We start from the raw sequence: 20,683 nt of genomic DNA on the forward strand, positions 1-20,683 counted from the left end.
GAGGATTTTGGGTTTTTTTTAGGGGTTCTGCACTAAACATACATATTAGTCAGGCTAAGTTATGTCATGGCAAGAAGACTAGAATCTATGTGGCTTAGCACAAAGACAGTTTACTCTCCTCATGCGAGTAAGGCTTGCAGTGTGCATCAGCAGCAGACGCTTACCTCATGGTTTCTGAGACAGGACAGCTGGGACGTGGCAACGTGGACCGTGGCTCTTTCTGGTTCCATCTCCCATTTTCTTAGTGAAGGTTGGTCACAGGTCCCCACCTGAAGTCACAAGCTGCCTGGAAAAAGCAAAGCACTGGCTGCCAGAGAGCAACATGAATCATTTCTTCAGCATCGATTTATTTTTAAGTAAAAATAAAATTAAATAAAATTTTAAAAATTTGATTTGTAGAAGAATTTTCCCAGCCAAAATTTCTCTAATGCCATAAAAACTTGAAAATACCATAAATTTTAAATAATACATTAAAACACTTTCAAAACTTCTGTAAGTAAAGATAGAAAATCAAAATTATACTTTGAAATATTTTAGAACGTGACTAAGGTTTTCTTTTCCCTCAGTCTCCATGGGTTATACTCCAATGTATTCTTTTACTTTTTCTTTTTTTTTTTTTTTTGCTTTTACTGTAATCATCCAGGCTTTATTTCCATAAATCCATAAATACATTGTTGATGTGGGTCTCTGCTTCAGGCTTCAATATCTATATGTCAGCTTGTCTGTCATCATTTTTGATGGTTTTAATTTTCCCTTGTTTTCTTAGAGGAATTCAAGTTTGGGATCTATTCAAGTGTTAACATTTTACACATCAAATATTTATGTATTCCATCTCCAGTGAGATTTTCATCTTGCTCATTAATGTCTCTGCTTCCATGTAACCTATGCTATTTTAACCCAGACCTCTTTAACCTGATCTTTCAGTCCTGCCTCCTGTCTGATTTTCATTCATTGTACTATGCTTTCTTTTCATCCAAACTTCTTCTCTTCTTAGCGTTTTGAGGTCTTATTCCAAGGGCCCATGCCTTCTTCTATTCTGTTAAGGAAGTCAAATAGCTTGCTGAAATTATGTTATGATGCCTTGCTTTACAGTGCTCTCAGAGACGCGCTTTTCTTTTCGGCAATGAGAAAAATCACTCTCCTCGCTTTCTACCGCAGGATTTTGTTTCATACATTTCAAGATTATTATTCTCTCATTACATTTACCAGGAAATAGATATCAAAGCAGACACTGGATTTGGCCGCCAAACCCTGTGGATTCCCCACAGCTGTTCATTTTCTGCCTACGTCATGGGTGGAGGTCCTTTCTGGTCCCCTGCAGAAGGCTGGCTGCATTGCTAGGATGCAGCCCATCGCTTAAGCTGGAGCCCTGCCATGCCCCTGATGCTCAACCAGTGAGAATGCTAATATTGAGGCTGCATGGAAGCCCACCCCTGGCGTCTCCCCTCACCACCCCCAAGCATGGGGATTTCTAGTGGGAAACACCCCTCCCCGCACCGCTCTCTTCGTGTATTTCACAAACGCCTCTACCTAAATCTGGGCTCTGTTTTTCGCAAGGATACTCCCTACAATGGCTGTGAAAGAGGCCTCAGGGGTGAAGCAGTGTTCTAAATGATCAAATTATGGTGCTCATATCATAGAGAAGTTTTGAGGCTAACTACTAACAGACCAAGAAATGTCATCTTAGCCTCTCTTTGTTAGTTGGAACTTCTCTGATAAGCCTTTTAAAGAAAATTTGCGCTTTTCGTGACATTAAATTAATTGAAATAGCTAAGCTATTGTTTTCAGCCTTCTATAGAATAATTTGATTTCAACACATAAGCTCTCATTTTAATCTAAGATTTGTAAAACACTTTTTCTATAATAAATTGAATTATTTTTATCTGCACTATCTTTCCTTTAATAAAAATGTGCAAAAGAAATTCCTATTTTAAATTAAGATCAAAAGTCAACGTTCTGTTTTGCTGATGATGAATTATGAGATATTTTAGTGGTTTAATATATATTACAACCTCCATGCTATTTATCTTCATTTTATTCTATAACTCCATGAAGAGCAAAATATAGCTATCTCAGTGTATACTTGGTGCAAAATGTTTTATTTGTTTAATATTTCCAACGGGTTGATGTTCTTCAGGAGCTCTTTCTTACCCATGCTGAGAGCAAACCAAGCACTGAAAAATGGCTAAAATGCTGAAAGAAGTGGGGAGAAAAAAAAAAAAAACTTGCTATTACTAAAAATAAGACTGCAGATGAAAATGAAGCCTAAATGGTTAAGAGTCTGTTGACTAGGGTTCCAGTCCTTCTTTGCCATAATGTGTGAGCTCAGGAAAATCTTTTTTAATTACTGCCTCCATGCGGAATCTCTTTCATCATTGCACAGTTGTGTCAACCATTGTAAAGATGGACCAGGTTGGAGGCTACTCAAGCAACGGTAGCCTCTTGAGTAGTAATGTCATTAATACTCAAGTAATGACAATGGTAATGACATTACCCAGTAATGTCACTAAGTTGATGTATGGAGGACACCACTGCCCTTTGGAGGAGACGCCACTGTGCTTCCCTCACCACGACACTGCGTCCGGCTGCTGCCCCCAGCACAACTCTGCTGCCCCGGGATGCTCGCTGTCCTGGAAGCCCCTACCGCCTCCCCCCACACCACCAACCGTGGCCACCAACCACCACAAAGGAGGGGGCTCTGGGTTGTTCCTGTCCAGGTATCACCAGCTCCAATGTGAAGTCCAGAGTGTGTGGTCTCGAGGGCTGAGGAGCCAGCTGCAAGGAAGGCTGGGAAGTGAGGCCTGACTTCCCACCAAGGTTCAGGAGGTGAAACAGTGTAAGCCTCAGAAAGAAGGACAAAGTTCCACTTGTAAGGAGAAGCAGGCAGAATCAGGACTCGCCCTGGCTGGTTTGCTTTGCAGCTAGATACAGGGATTGCCTTTGCCCCATTGGGCGGAGGTATGCTTGAACGGAGCCTCACGCAGGCATCCTCCCCCTGGCCTATAGGGCTGCAACTTCCTCGTATGCCCCATGGATTTTATGAACTAGTCACATAACTTTACCAGTGATTGATGTACATAAGTCCAGATTGTCTGTCACTAAGCATTCTAACTGTGCAATGTGACCATCACAGCTACACCATCAAAAAAGATTAACAGGGTACTGATGCCTTCCTCTTGGAGCAGAGAGCCTCCACCACACTGAACCCCAAACAGGTGTCTTTATGGGGTGCTGAGAGGCTGGGTCTTTGTGTCTCCACTGCCCTTCTGCCTGGAAGTTCCACCTTGAGCCCTGTGTCTCCTGCATTCTCAGTACCCTATAGCATGACAGCCCGATTTCCAGACATACATACACGTCCTCATTAATAGACAAACACGTATCCGAAGCTTCCTCCCATATGCTCCACATACCATGGGTCTTTTCAAAACATGTACAAATCAATGCAGTTATTAAAAATTAACATCAGGAAAAGATTCAAACAGCTCACCCGTAAAAAGTTTCATCAATCTTGTTCTGTAAACTTAAAGAAGTCATTAAAAGTCTAAAATCCAGGAAATATTTTGAAACATTGCAGCCATCCAAAGCCTCATGGTCTTTGAATAGAAACATTAAAGTTGAAAAGTTGCACAGGAAGTTTAGTAACAAGTGTTCTACCCAGAATATAGCAGTGGAACATCTAAACATTGCAGCATTAGGAAAAAGTGATGTCATTAATACTATTCAGATAGAATAAGTTAATTCTAAAAAATTAAATGGATAAGAGAGAGGAAATAGAAACCAACAGAAAGGGCATGTGGTGCCTTCTGGTGCAATCCTGCCAGCTCAAAAGGAGGGAGGGACCCAGAAGTCTTCGCTGCAGGGCTCAGGGTCTTGCAGGGAGGGGCATTCCTTCCTTGCAAGGGCAATAGAGACTCTGGTTTTCATTTGTATATGGAAAAAGCTTGGGGTCTCACTCCTATCCTTACATGCAAAAGCAGGACAACCTGAAAAGCAATGACTTTTCTTGAACTCAATAGAGAACTGAGATTCAAAGCAAAACGCCACCCCAAAATCTGGAGAGACAGGTGTACCCAGAGAGACACAGCAGAGAGCTGCAGCCCTGGAGTAGAGGCTGCTGGAGCACACGCTGGTAGAAAGGCTTAAATGTCAATTTGGATAAATTGCTGAAAATGAATGTGAACTAGCGAGAGGATGAGAAATGTGGAAATGGAAAGTCTTCACCTCCAGTAACCTCACTGGGTTTTCACAGTGATTATATGAGAAAGCTATCTTTATGTCTCTGGCAGAGGAGGGTGAGAAGAATCATTGTAAAATATGCCCAGACCCTTCTCCTTAATGGAGGCTTCATTTTCCTAGAAAAAAACTGCCAGAATCTTATCCCAGTTGGGGGAAGGGTGTTCTGTCCCCACTATCTCCCTCTCACTTCTGTATCACCTAAAGAACAGTCAACGGGGAGCAGGCTTCAGGGGTGTAGACGGGGAATGCTGCAGGCAAGGAAGGGAGGAAGGGTGAGAATAAGGTGGGAAGCTACATCTCTAAACAGACAGCTGGGAGGTCACAGGCCCAAGACACAGGCTGTCGCCAACACCGAGATTTAATTAGAGGATTACAGATGCTCTCCCTCCCCCACCTTCCTGCCACACCACCATGACTCCAATGGAACTACCATAGAGGACAACTGAAGGAGCTGCAAGACACTCACCCTGGGAGAGGGGGAGCCAATGGACACACCAAACAGAAACAGAAACAAACAAAAAACCCGATCATTAGAGAATGTTAAGGCCCCAGCACCCATAGCTACAGCAAACTTCAAGCATTGCCCAACTTCCAGACATAATAACATGAATTCTCACACTAAATGTCATTTACCTTAGTTCCTCTTATCTAGTAAAACATGTCTGGCTAACAACAACAACAAGAACAACAACAATAACAACAAAGAGGTGTGTCAAACACCGAGGAAAACACAGAGGAAACAATGCAGTGATCACAACCAGACTGAGATATGACATGGATGCTGGAAGGAGCAAACAATATTTAAAATAATTAGAATTAACAGCTGAAGGGCTCTCACAGAAACAGTAGACAGTACACAGGGACAGATGCATAATAGAAATAGAGATGGAAACTAACAAAGGATCAAAAGGCAATGTGAACAATTAAAAACACTGCAACAAAATGAAGGGAGTCTGTCATGGGATCCTCAGTAGAATGGAGTAGCTGAAGGAAAACAAATATTAAACTTGAAGCTATGTCAGCAGAATGTCCCCATACTGAAATGCAAAGTGATAAACAAATGAAGACCAAGCAAACGCATAGCATTCAAGAACCAGCGAGCCATTCCAAAGAGTTTATCACTTGTGTAACCAAAACACCAGAAAGCAAGTCGGAGCAGGAAAAATACTCGAAAGTAATAATGTTCAAGAATATTCCAAAAATAATTACAGACACCAAAGCAGAGATCCAGGAAGCTCAGAGAACTCCAAGAAGAATACATACCAACACACACACACACACACACACACACACACACACTCATGCATGCACGCATGCACGCACACACAGACATATTTAAACTGCAGAAAACAAGATAATGGGAACATGTTAAAAGAAGGAAAAGTAAAATGAACAGCTATCTATAGAGGAAAATGGGTAACAATTTCAGCAGACGTCTAATCAGGAACCAAACAGGCAAAAGAGAGTGGAATATGTTAGGTGCTGAAAGAAAAATCACCCATCAACGTCTAATTCTATATCCAGTGAAATTATCCTTTCAAAATAAAGGGGCGCATTTTGAGAGGCTGTGGCAAAGGATCACTCAAGCCTAAGAGTTTGAGACCAGACTGCACAACATAGAGAGACCCTACCTCATCTCTACAATAATTTAAAAAATTAGCCAGGTGTGATGGTGCACACTTATAAATCCCAGCTACTCAGGAAGCTGAGGCAGGAGGATCCCTTGAGCTTGGGAGGTCGAGGCTACAGTGAGCTATGATGATGCCACTGCACTCCAGCCTGGGCAACAGTGTGAGACTCTGTCTTTAAAAAAATGAGCAATAAATATCTTGTTAAATGAAAAAGTAAATTGATGATATACCCAAATTCTTTCTTGCAATCACACAGTTCTGAATTTTATGAAGTTTGCAATAATCATTATTATATATGCTACATATGAATACCTTATCTATCCAACTTTGTATCTTCATACAGCTAGCTATCTATTTAATATCTCTTTATTTATCCACATGCTTAACTGCCTGTCCAACTAGCTCTCCATCTTTTCTTCTTTCTTTTCCAAACATTACCTATTCCGGAGAATTATAGCGGGGTGAAAACTCAGAAGATAGGCGAATGGAGCATGTGTAAGTTTTATAATTATAATTTAAGAAAACTTTAAAAATTTTCAACTCACCTAATAGGAATTGGTTATTATAATAACATAATACTGGTTTGTGCAGTTGACCCTAGAGCAGCAGAGGCTTCAACTACTGGGGCTCACTTTTGTGCATGTTTCCTCCCCTTCTGCCACCACTGAGACAGCAAGACCAACTCCTCCTCTGCCTCCTCCTCCTCCTCGGCCCACTCAACATGAAGACAAGGAGAATGCAGGCCTTTCTGATGATCGACTTTCACTTAATGACTAGTAAATGTATTTTCTGTTCCTTATGATTTTTTTTATTATTATACTTTAAGTTCTAGGGCACATGTGTACAACGTGCAGGTTTGTTACATATGTATACATGTGTCATGTTGGTGTGCTGTACCCATTAACTCGTCATTTACATTAGGTATATCTCCTAATGCTATCCCTCCCCCCTTCCTAACCCCACGACAGGCCCTGGTGTGTGATGTTCCCCATTCTGTGCCCAAGTGTTCTCATTGTTCAATTCCCACCTATGAGTGAGAACATGCGGTGTTTGGTTTTCTGTTCTTGCAATAGTTTGCTGAGAATGATGGTTTCCAGCTGCATTCTTGTCCCTACAAAGGCCACAAACTCATCCTTTTTATGGCTACATAGTATTCCATGGTGTATATGTGCCACATTTTCTGAATCCAGTCTGTCACTGATGGACATTTGGGTTGATTCCAAGTCTTTGCTATTGTGAATAGTGCTGCAATAAACATACATGTGCATGTCTTTATAGCAGCACGATTTATAATCCATTGACTATATACTCAGTAATGGGATGGCTGGGTCAAATGGTATTTCTAGTTGTAGATCCTTGAGGAATTGCCACACTGTTTTCCACAATGATTGAACTAGTTTACAGACCCACCAACAGTGTAAAAGTGTTCCTATTTCTCCACATCCTCTCCAGCACCTGTTGTTTCCTGACTTTTTAATGATCGCCATTCTAACTGGTGTGAGATGGTATCTCATTGTGGTTTTGATCTGCATTTCTCTGATGGCCAGTGATGATGAGCATTTTTTCATGTGTCTGTTGGCTGTATGAATGTCTTCTTTTGAGAAGTGTCTGTTCATATCCTTTGCCACTTTTTGATGGGGTTGTTTGTTTTTTTCTTGTAAATTTGTTTGAGTTCTTTGTAGGTTCTGGATATTAGCCCTTTGTCAGATGAGTAGATTGCAAAAATTTTCTCCCATTCTGTAGGTTGCCTGTTCACTCTGATGGTAGTTTCTTTTGCTGTGCAGAAGTTCTTTAGTTTAATTAGATCCCATTTGTCAATTTTGGCTTTTGCTGCCTTTGCTTTTGGTGTTTTAGACATGAAGTCTTTGCCCATGCCTATGTCCTGAATGGTACTACCTAGGTTTTCCTCTAGGGTTTTTATGGTATTAGGTCTAACATTTAAGTCTCTAATCCATCTTGAATTAATTTTCATATAAGGAGTAAGGAAAGGATCCAGATTCAGCTTTCTACTTATGGCTAGCCAATTTTCCCAGCACCATTTATTAAATAGGGAATCCTTTCCCCATTTCTTGTTTTTCTCAGGTTTGTCAAAGATCAGATGGCTGTAGATGTGTGGTATTATTTCTGAGGACTCTGTTCTGTTCCATTGGTCTATATCTCTGTTTTGGTACCAGTACCATGCTGTTTTGGTTACTGTAGCTTTGTAGTATAGTCTGAAGTCAGGTAGCATGATGCCTCCAGCTTTGTTCTTTTGGCTTAGGATTATCTTGGCAATGTGGGCTCTTTTTTGGTTCCATATGGACTTCAAAGCAGTTTTTTCCAATTCAGTGAAGAAAGTTATTGGTAGCTTAATGGGGATGGCATTGAATCTATAAATTACCTTGGGCAGTATGGCCATTTTCACGATATTGATTCTTCCTATCCATGAGCATGGTATGTTCTTCCATTTGTTTGTGTCCTCTTTTCTTTCACTGAGCGGTAGTTTGTAGTTCTCCTTGAAGAGGTCCTTTACATGCCTTGTAAGTTGGATTCCTAGGTATTTTATTCTCTTTGAAGCTATTGTGAATGTGAGTTCGTTCATGATTTGGCTCTCTGTTTGTCTGTTACTGGAGTATAAGAATGCTTGTGATTTTTGCATACTGATTTTGTATCCTGAGACTTTGCTGAAGTTGCTTATCAGCTTAAGGAGATTTTGGGCTGAGATGATGGGGTTTTCCAAATATAAAATCATGTCATCTCCCAACAGGGACAATTTGACTTCTTCTTTTCCTAAATGAATACCCTTTATTTCTTTCTCTTGCCTGATTGTCCTAGCCAGAACTTCCTATGTTGAATAGGAGTGGTGAGAGAGGGCATCCCTGTCTTGTGCCAGTTTTCAAAGGGAATGCTTCCAGTTTTTGCCCATTCAGTATGATATTGGCTGTGGGTTTGTCATAAATAGCTCTTATTTATGTTCCATCAATACCAAATTTATTGAGAGTTTTTAGGATGAAGGGTTGTCGAATTTTGGCAAAGGCCTTTTCTGCATCTATTGAGATAATCATGTGGTTTTTGTCTTTGGTTCTGTTTTTATGATGGATTACATTTATTGATTTGCATATGTTGAACCAGCCTTGCATCCCAGGGATGAAGCCTACTTTATCATGGTGGATAAGCTTTTTGATGTGCTGCTGGATTTGGTTTGCCAGTATTTTATTGAGGATTTTTGCATCAATGTTCATCAGGGATATTAGTCTAAAATTCTCTTTTTTTGTTGTATCTCTGCCAGGCTTTGGTGTCTGGATGATGTTGGCCTCATAAAATGTGTTAGAGAGGATTCCTTCTTTTTCTATTGATTGGAATAGTTTCAGAAGGAATGGTACCATCTCCTCCTTGTACCTCTGGTAGAATTTGGCTGTGAATCCATCTGGTCCTGGACTTTTTTTGGTTGGTAGGCTATTAATTATTGCCTCAATTTCAGAGCCTTCTATTGGTATATTCAGGGATTCAACTTCTTCCTGGTTTAGTCTTGGGAGAGTGTAAGTGTCCAGGAATTTATCCATTTCTTCCAGGTTTTCTAGTTTATTTGCAAAGAGGTGTTTATAGTATTATCTGATGGCAGTTTGTATTTCTGTGGGATTGGTGGTGATATCCCATTTATCATTTTTTATTGCATCTGTTTGATTCTTCCCTCTTTTCTTCTTTATTAGTCTTGCTAGCAGTCTATCAATTTTGTTTATCTTTTAAAAAAAATCCAGCTCCTGGATTCATTGATATTTTTGGAGGGTTTTTTGTGTCTCTATCTCCTTCAGTTCTGCTCTGATCTTAGTAATTTCCTGCCTTCTGCTAGCTTTTGAATGTGTTTGCTCTTGCTTCTCTAGTTCTTTTAATTGTGATGTTAGGGTGTCGATTTTAGATCTTTCCTGCTTTCTCTTGTGGGCATTTAGTGCCATAAATTTCCCTCTACACACTGCTTTAAATGTGTCCCAGAGATTCTGGTATGTTGTATCTTTGTTCTCATTGGTTTCAAAGAATATCTTTATTTCTGCCTTCATTTCGTTATGTACCCAGTAGTCATTCAGGAGCAGGTTGTTCAGTTTCCATGTAGTTGAGCAGTTTTGATTGAGTTTCTTAGTCCTGAGTTTCTAGTTTGATTGCACTGTGGTCTGAGAGACAGTTTGTTATAATTTCTATTCTTTTACATTTGCTGAGGGGTGCTTTACTTCCAACTATGTGGTCAATTTTGGAATAAGTGTGATGTGGTACTGAGAAGAATGCATATTCTGTTGATTTGGGGTGGAGAGTTCTGTAGATGTCTATTAGGTCTGCTTGGTGCAGAGTTGAGTTCAATTCCTGGATATCCTTGTTAACTTTCTGTCTTGTTGATCTGTCTAACGTTGACAGTGGGGTGTTAAAGTCTCCCATTATTATTGTCTGGGAGTCTAAGTCTCTTTGTAAGTCTCTAAGGACTTGTTTTATGAATCTGGGTGCTCCTGTATTGTGTGCATATATACTTAGGATAGTTAGCTCTTCCTGATGAATTGATCCCTTTACCATTATGTAATAGCCTTCTTTGTCTTTTTTGATCTTTGATGGTTTAAACTCTGTTTTATCAGAGACTAGGATTGCAACTCCTGCTTTTTTGTTTGTTTGTTTGTTTTCCATTTGCTTGGTAGATCTTCCTCCATCCCTTTATTTCGAGCCTATGTGTGTCTCTGCATGTGAGATAGGTCTCCTGAATACAGCAAACTGATGGGTCTTGACTCTATCCAATTTGCCAGTCTGTGCCTTTTAGTTGAACCATTTAGTCCACTTACATTTAAGGTTAATATTGTTATGTGTGAACTTGATCCTGTCATTATGATATTAGGTGGTTATTTTGCTCGTTAGTCGATGCAGTTTCTTCCTAGCATCTATGGTCTTTACATTTTGGCATGTTTTTGCAATGGCTGGTACCAGTTGTTCCTTTCCATGTTTAGTGCTTCCTTCAGGATCTCTTGTAGGGCAGGACAGGTGATGACAAAATCTGTAAGCATTTGCTTGTCTGTAAAGGATTTTATTTCTCCTTCACTTATGAAACTTAGTTTGGCTGGATATGAAATTCTGGGTTGAAAATTCTTTTCTTTAAGAATGTTGAATATTGGCCCCCACTCTCTTCTGGCTTGGAGAGTTTCTGCTGAGAGATCTGCTGTTAGTCTAATGGGTTTCCCTTTGTGGGTAACCTGACCTTTCTCTCTGGTTGCCCTTAACGTTTTTTCCTTCATTTCAACTTTGGTGAATCTGACAATTATGTGTCTTGGAGTTGCTCTTCTCGAGGAGTATCTTTGTGGCTTTCTCTGTATTTCCTGAGTTTGAATGATGGCCTACCTTCCTAGGTTGGGGAAGTTCTCCTGGATGATATCCTGAAGAGTGTTTTCCAACTTGGTTCCATTTTCCCTGTCACTTTCAGGCACACCAATCAGATGTAGATTTGTTCTTTTCACATAATCCCATATTTCTTGGAGGCTTTGTTCATTTTTTTTTACTCTTTTTTCTCTACACTTCTCTTCTCGCTTCATTTCATTCCTTTGATCTTCAATCACTGATACTCTTTCTTCCAGTTGATGAGTCGGTTACTGAAGCTTATGCATTTGTCACGTAGTTCTTGTGTCATGGTTTTCATCTCTATCAGTTTGTTTATGGTCTTCTCTGCATTGATTATTCTAGTTATCCATTTTTCCATTCTTTTTTCAAGGTTTTTAGTTTCTTTGCGCTGGGTACGTAGTTCCTCCTTTAGCTCTGGGAAGTTTGATTGACTGAAGCCTTCTTCTCTCAACTCATCAAAGTCATTCTCCGTTCAGCTTTGTTCCATTGCTGGCGATGAGCTGCGTTCCTTTGGAGGGGGAGATGTGCTCTGATTTTTTGAATTTCTAGCTTTTCTGCCCTGCTTTTTCCCCATCTTTGTGGTTTTATCTGGCTTTGGTCTTTGATGATGGTGACATACTGATGGGGTTTTGGTGTGGGTGTCCTTTCTGTTTGTTAGTTTTCCTTCTAACCATCAGGATCCTCAGCTGCAGGTCTGTTGGAATTTGCTTGAGGTCCACTCCAGACTCTGTTTGCGTGGGTATCGGCAGCGGAGGCTGCAGAAGACAGAATATTGCTGAACAGTGAGTGTTGCTGTCTGATTCTTGCTCCGGAAGCTTCGTCTCAGAAGTGTTCCCAGCCATGTGAGGTGTGAGATGTCAGTCTGCACCTAGTGGGGAATATCTCCCAGTTAGGCTACTCTGGGGTCAGGGACCCACTTGAGCAGGCAGTCTGTCTGTTCTCAGATCTCAACCTCCATGCTGGGAGAACCACTGCTCTCTTCAAAGCTGTCAGACAGGGACATTTACATCTGCAGAGGTTTCTGCTGCTTTTTGTTTAGCTATGCCCTGTCCCCAGAGGTGGAGTTTTTTTCTCTAGCTTACTTTATTCTAAGAATACTGTATTTAATACACAAAATATGTGTTAATCAACTGCTTATGTCATCAGTAAGGCTTACAATCAACAGGAGGCTATTCATAGTAACTTTTTGGGGGAGTCAAAAGTTATACAATGCTTGACCTTGCAAAAAGACAGTGCCCCTAACTCCTGTGCAAAAAGACAATGCCCCTAACTCCTGCATTGTTCGAGGGTCAACTATAACTATGTATGATAATAAATATAATACCGGTAACATAGTATAACATAAATAGGATTGTTCGTCATTTCTTCTTAATTTGGAAGTGTAACATGCACATAAGAGATTATGTGTAAATTCATGCAAAGCTGAAGGAATGGAGAGTTTGCATTTTTACTGTAGCTGTTCTATGGAGAAGTGGGACAGCTTCCATTCTGACACCTCTTACTGAGGCCCCTTGTGATAAATTCTCTCTGGCTTCCATTTTTCCACTTCCACTGGGCCTATGAAACCCAGCTCTGGGGATACCAGAGATCTTCAGATACACTCATAGAAAATGGATATTTCACTCTGCACTAGAAACATTTCAGCTCATGTTGTAACACTGGCTGTCACACAAAGACCTGGTCCAACTCAAAATGTATTTTCTTAATAACCTTTAAATAAGAGTATTTTCAGTTGCAAAGATATGCTTGTTAGAAAATATGTTTCCAGATTTTTCAGAATATGAATTTCTGAAGAGAAAATTATATAAAGATACCTTTGGTAATCGATAAAAAAGAGAATCACCAATAGACTATACGAATCTATAACAAGGCTTGCACTTCCATAGTTCTAAGCTTGTACCATAGATTTCTTTTTAATACTATAATAAATTGTATTCTGAATATCCTTGTACATCTAAAAAAGCATTATTTTCCAATCAGGTACTATAATGTCTTGCTGAGTCAGAGACAGGAATTGTGCATGATGTAATGTCTTTCCAAATCTATTGGGAGTTCGTGATCACTAGGATAAGACATAGCTTCCAAGCTTCTTCAATATCTGGTTGTTTTCTGCAACAACACTTTATTTACTCTACTCATTTAAGAACAGCACGAGAATTTTTTTTTCTCTCTCTCTATGGAACAGAAAGCCATATATTTAGGACTGAGTTTATGAATCAGCAAAGTAGACATTTCCTAATGGTGTAAGTGCATGTGTTCAGAATAAGGACTCTGAGTCTCACTTTTCTCCTCATCAAAACATCTGGCTTTATTATAGCTGCCTAAAAATTCTGTTAGCAGAATAAAGCTACTCATCCCAACACCAAAATTAAATGGATAAGTCTTAGGGCAATAATGCCTTAGCAAAGTGATTCATACCAAAGTGCATAGACTGACATAAATTTCTTCTTTCTTCTTCCTATCCACAGGTGTTGATTAAGAGATCACAGAACATCACAAGGTCACTTGAGCACCATCATGAAAGTGTGTGTGAATGAAAATAAAGTATAAGGACAATGATGGCTTTTTGGCCATTGCCAATGTTTATTTCACAAATTTCTGTAGAGTTAATCCTGATTGTAAAGACATTGCCTAATTAAGAAGAACGTGCTCTCTACATGTGTAAAAACTAGGTTAAAAATATATTTGATTTTTACAATTCAGCAAAGGGAAAATTTCATTTTTAATAATGATTATTCAAATGTATTAAAGGTCTACAGTTATAAAATCTTTAGGCATATTCAATAGCGATATTCAAATTCATTGAAGATTCATAGTTAAGGAATTATTGGATGCTGATATTTGAACATCTTTGAAGGGACTGTGAAAAGCTAACAAAGGGAAGATCCAAAACTAAAAATCAGCATCTCCATAATCCCAATCCAAGGCCTTTACCTTACTATTTAATACAGTTCATTTTTGTCAGGCAACACAGCTATACGTTTTAATTGAAATTATAAAATGAGAGACTTGATCAATAAAAATTCCCTGTGGTGACAATAGTTTTTAAATCTAATCATGATAGAAGAACTATGTGATTACAGACACTGGCCAAAATAAATACGTGCTATCCACTGAATAGGGTGCTTTTCTTCCCTAGTTAAATCTGCTGGAAGACCTGCTTACTCAACAAGCTAAATTGATTATTAGCTTAGAAAACTTGCTTACCCAAGGCTATATGCTACCTATAATGGTGATTCAGACACATGTTCAGTACACAAATGAATCTTTTCCTAAATCGAGTACAGCTAATCCAAAATGTTTAAAGGTATGTATGGTAAGTGCTGAATAGATTGGGCGCCAAGTTACTCTCACATACTCATGACTTCAGCTATTATATCTGAAACATCCACTCTGTAGCACAAAGCAATCAAGAGAGCAGGGAAATTGCCAGAAAAATCAGGGTTAACCTCATCTTTGGATCATACTCACTTGCTATGTTCATCAGTTTAAAATTTACTATCAACGGTATCTATTGTGTCAAGAATTACAAGAATCTGAAAAAGAATTCATCATTTATTCTGTCATTAGATGGTGTATTAGGGATCTCCAGGGGGACAGAACAAATAGAAAAAAAGATATATATATATATATATATATATATATATATATATTTTTATATATGCTACTACTCAATAAACTCAATATTTGTATTGAATAAAAATATACATAAAATATATATAATACTATTCAATAAACTCTCTCTCTCCATAGATACATAGATAGATAGATAGATAGATAGATAGATAGATAGATAGATATTTTTTTACTATGCTAATATTCATGTGAGTATTAACTCACATGATCACAAGGTCCCACAGTAGGCTGTCTCCAAGCTGAGGAGCAAGGAAAGCAGTCCAAGTTCCAAAGCTGAAGAACTTGGTGTTGGATGAGTGGATGTTTGAGGGCAGGAAGTATCTAGCATGGGAGAAAGATGTAGGCTGGGAGGCTAAGCTAGTCTAGCCTTTTCATGTTTTTCTGCCTGCTTTATACCCTGGCCACACTAGCAGCTGATTAGATGGTGCCCACCCAGATTAAGGGTAGGTCTGCTTTCCCAGCCCACTGATTCGAATATGAATCTCCTTTGGCAACACCGTCACAGACACAACCATGATCAACAATTTGCATGCTTCAATTCAATCAAGTTGACACTCAGTATTAACCATCCCAAGTCCACCGCTTGTTAGACTGAACCCATACACATCTAAGATTATACATAATCTTCAAATAAAGACAATAATGAGGTCATAATTACACCTAACATAATACAACTATCCTTCTTACAACTGGAAATGCACTAATCCCCAACCCAAATACTAATACATAAAGTTAACAATACTTAAGTGCTGATATGAAATCAATAAATCCTATGTCACATGATAAAGGAAAAAGAAAATAAAATGAAGATATGTTCTTAGTACAAGTGTATACATGCACAAACATGCTTTTAATGAAAGAAAGAGGAAATGCTCATAACAATTACAGTCCTTATTTCTGCAACTGGTCACGTTATCATAGCTGGTATTGATGACTACCTTCTTCTGCTACTCATTCTGTATTCCTTTTGGCTTCAGCAAGCACCTCATCAGGTTGTGGTTTTTTTCCTGGTGGAGTGACCTAAACCTTCATTCCTGAAGAGTCTGGACAATTTGTAGTCCCGCCTAGATTGGGCTATTGTAGGTTCCCATTGACCTTAATCACAGGGCATGGTAATACTAAGAGATGCCCTAATGGATCTCCTGTATTCCATGCATACTTTTCCTTACCTCTGTTGTGGAGTAGTAGACTATTTCATCTTGATAGTGCGGGTCAATCCCACCAGCAAACACTATAACTCCCTTCTTAGCCTGTTGACTTAAAGGTAGGAGGACCCCAAAGTGTCCAGGTGGCAATCGTAAGTTCCAGTTTAATGAAACCATTGTTGTGTCTACTGGTGGCAGCCTTCCTCCCTCTAGGCCAGCAGAACATAATGTCGCAGACACGGGAAGCAAAAATTTTGCTAGTGGATCACTAGGGGGGACAGTGAATGGTGCCACTTCCACTTCTACCCCTTGTTTCCTAGACCCATGAATTCTGGCTGTGAGAGAAACAATACCATATATTGGATGCTAATTCAGAGCATACACAGATTTCTGGAGAACTTTGCCCCAGCCCTGCAAAGTATTGTCACCGAATTGGCACCATAAATGTGACTTCAAAAGGCCATTCCACCATTCTATCAATCCAGCTGCTTGAGGATGACGAGGAACATGGTAAGACCAGTGAATTATATGGGCAGGAGCCCACTGCCACACTTCTTTAGCTGTAAAGTGATTCCTTGGTCATAGGTAATGCTGTGTGGAATACCATGACAGTGGATAAGGCATTCTGTGAGTCCATTGATGGTAGTCTTGACAGAAGCATGTGTGCAGGATACGCAAACCCATATCTGGAGTAAGTGTCTATTCCAGTGAGGACAAACCACTGCCCTTTCCATTATGGAAGAGGTCCAATATAATCAACCTGCCACCAAGAAACTGGCTGATTACCCCCAAGGAATGGTGCCATATTGAGGGCTCAGTGTTCTCTGCTGCTGGCAAATTGGGCACTCAGCAGTGGCCATAGCCAGGTCAGCCTTGATGAGTGGAAGTCCATGTTCCTGAGCCCATGTGTAACTTCCATCTCTGCCACCATGGCCACTTTGTTCATGACCCATTGGACAATGATGAAGGTGTGTGGGGAAAGAGGCTGAGTGGTATCCACAGAACAAGTCATCCTATCCACTTGATTATTAAAATCCTCCTCTGCTGAGGTCACCAGTTGGTGAGCACTCACATGGGATACAAATATCTTTACAGTTTTTGGCCACTCAGAGAGGTTCGTCCACATACCTCTTTTCCAAATTTCTTTGTCACCAATTTTCCAATCATGCTTCTTCTAAGTGCCTTACCATCCAGTCAAACCATTGGCTACAGTCCATAAATCATTATATAATCACACATCTGGCCATTTCTCCTCCCATGCAAAGGGCAAAACCAGGTGCACTGCTCAACCTTCTGTCCACTGGGAAGATTTCTCTTCATCACTGTCCTTCAGGGATGTCCAAGAAAGGCATAGTACTGCAGCTGTCCACTTTCAAATAGTGCCTGCATATCGTGCAGAACCATCTGTGAACCAGCACCTAATCTTCTGTTCCTCTCTCAACTGATCACAGGGAACTCCCCATGAGACCAACAGTGCAGGCTGGGGGAGAGAAGGCAGGGTGGTAGGAGTAGAGACCATGGGCATTTGAGCCACTTCCTCATGTAACTTACTTGTGCCGTCAGGACTTGCTCAAGCCCAATCATGTATATACCACTTCTATTTAATGATGGAATGTTGCCTGCATGACCTACTTTATGGCTAGATGGGTCAGAAAGCATCCAGATCCTGATAGACAGTTCAGGTCACATGGTGGCTTGATGACACATCGTCAAACATTCAGTTTCCACCAAAGCCCAGTAACAGGCCAACAGCTGTCTTTCAAAAGGAGAGCAGTTATCTAAAGAAGATGGCAGGGTCTTGCTCCAAACTCCTAGAGGCTCTGCTGTGACTCACCTATGGGAGTCAGCAAAAAGCTCCAATATCATCCCTATCTGCCACTGACACTTCAAGCATCATTGGATCTGCTGGATCATATGGCCTAAGTGGCAGAGCAGCTTCCACAGCAGTCTGAACATGTTGCAGAGCCTTCTCCTGTTCTGGACCCCATGCAAAACTGGTCACTCAATGAATGGGCTGGAGTAACACACCCAAGTGAGGAATGTGTTGCCTCCAAAATCCAAATAGGTCCACTAGGTGTTGTACCTCTTTCTTGGTTGTAGGAGGAGCTAAATGCAGCAACTTATCCTTCACCTTAGAAGGAATATCTCCACACCACTGAACCCCTAGAAATTTTACTGAGGTAGAAGGTCCCTGAATTTTAGTCAGATTTATTTCCTATCCTCTGGCACACAAATGTCTTACCAATAATTCCAGTGTGTTTGCTACTTCGTGCTCACTGGATCCAATGAGCATAATGTCATCAATGTAATGGACCAGTGTGATTTCTTGTGGAAGTAAAAAACAATTAAGATCTCTCTGAGTAAGATTATGACACAAAATCAGAGAGTTGATATACCCTTGAGGTAAGACAGTAAAGGTATATTGCTGGCCTCGTCAGCTGAATGCAAATTACTTCTGGTGGGCCTTATGGACAGGAATGGAGAAAAAGCCATTTACCAAGTCAGTGGCTGCATACCAGGTACCAGGAGATGTGTTAATTTGCTCAAGCAATGAAACCACATCTGGTACAGTGGCTGCAATTGGAGTCACCACTTGGATAAGCTTACAGTAATCTACTGTTATTCTCCAAGATCCATCTGTCTTCTGCATAGGCCAAATAGGAGAATTGAATGGGAATGTGGTGGGAATCATCGCCCCTGCATCTTTCAAGTCCTTTGATGGTGGCACTAATCTCTGCAATCCCTCCAGGAATGCAATAATGGCTTAGATTTACTATTTTTTTAGGTAGAAGCAGCTCTAATGGCTTCCATTTGACATTTCTCACTATAATAACCCTCACCCTACCAGTCAGTGAGCCAATGTGGGGGTTCTGCCAGCTGCTAAGTATGTCTACACCAATTATGCATTCTGGCACTGTGGAAATGACCACAGGATGAGTTCAGGGATCCATGAGACCCACTGTAAGTCAGACCTGGGCTAAAACTTCACTAATTACCTGACCTCCATAAGCCCCTATGTTAACTGGAAGAACACAATGACATTTTGGGTCCCCTGGAATCAACATCAGCTCAGAGCCAATGTCCAGTAGCCCCTGAAATGTCTGAACATTTCCCTGTTCCCAGTGAACAGTTACCCTGGTAAAAGGCTGGAGATCTCCTTGGGGAAGGATGGGAGAAAGATTCACTGCATAAATTGTTGGTAAAGTAGTTGGGTCCTTCCTCAAGAGGACCCAGTCTCCCCTTCATTCAAGGGGTTCTGGGTATGTAAACTAGCTCAAGTCTGGAAATTGTCTGAGGGGGCGTGATTCTCTGTTTTTATAATTCAAATCAATCATTCGTCCATTTGACCTGGAAGTTATCTGCTTATATAAATTAGGTAGGAATGCAGTAGGCTTCCTATCAAATTCACTGCTAGGAACACTGTGATTAATTAGCCAATGCCAGAGCTCTACACAAGTCAGACTATTTTGATTGCTGCTTTGCCTCTGCTGTTCATTATGGTAGCTGTGTCCACCTTTCCTTTGACAGTTGAGTGCTGCCACTTGGCCCCTGCCACCTTGGGATCCAATTATTCCCATTGTATTTAAATTTCATAGTTGAGTGACTGCAATTCCCACTGTTAGAGTTGACATACAGAGAAGAGCAATTACAGGGCTCTTCAAAGATGCAGGTACTGCCCTCACAGATCTATTTTGCAAAGCATTGGTCAAGGATATATCTTCTGGTCCCTCCCAGCTGTGATGAGTAGGTCTAAAGTGACTAATCCACTCCACCATCCCAATCTCCCTAGGCCTTTGGATCCCTTTCTCTACATTAAACCAAGGGAGATCAGGCATCTCCAACTCACTCACAGTGGGCCATCTTTCAATCCATATTTCAGCTAACCAAGCAACTAAACTATTAGAACATTTTTTAACTCCCTCAGCTGCAACACTAAATGCAGAATCCCTACTTAGTGGGCCCAAATCAAAAAATTTAGCCTGATCCTACTCTATGTTCCTTCCACCATTATCCCATATCCTTAATATCCATTCCCATGCCTCTTCTCCAGATTTCTGCTTATATAAATTGGAAAACTCAAGCAGTTCTTTGCAAGTGTAGTGCAACTCCTCATGGGTCATACTGTTAACCTCACCTCTAGGTGCCCACAGGGACTTTAGTCTAGTTATAGGTCTAGAAACAAACAGGGGCATTGGGGTGGCTTCTGAGGAGAATCAACGTTATCTTCCCCAGCAACTGCCTCAGGGGAGGCCATCACTGTTGCCTGAGGTAGTGCAGCGTTTATCTCCTCAGATAAAGGAGGAAAGGCTGATGGGAGCATGGGTTGGGGAGGGGATGTTGCCACTACTGGGAATGGGGAAGCTGTTTCTTCTGTCAAAAAAAGTTTAATCAGAGTTTATAAGCTCAGCGTTCCCAGCTTCATCAGGGTCCTCCCACACCCCATTCTGAGTTGCAGGATCCCATTCTTTTCCAGTCAATGTCCTGAATTTAACAGTAGACACTTGGCAAGACAGTGCATGAACCTTTCATTGCAGGTCAGCCACTTGCATGATAAGAGCTTGTGTATGTTTTTCCACAATTTCAGCTCTTTCTTTACAGAAAATAAGACTCTCACTTAAGGCAATCTTAGCAGATTTGAGGCTCAGTATCCGCTTCTGAAACTGGGAGTTTGAATCCCTGAGTTCATCTTTT

The sequence above is a fragment of the Macaca thibetana genome, chromosome 3 (genome assembly GCF_024542745.1).
Source record: "Macaca thibetana thibetana isolate TM-01 chromosome 3, ASM2454274v1, whole genome shotgun sequence".
Taxonomy (NCBI): Eukaryota; Metazoa; Chordata; class Mammalia; order Primates; family Cercopithecidae; genus Macaca; species Macaca thibetana.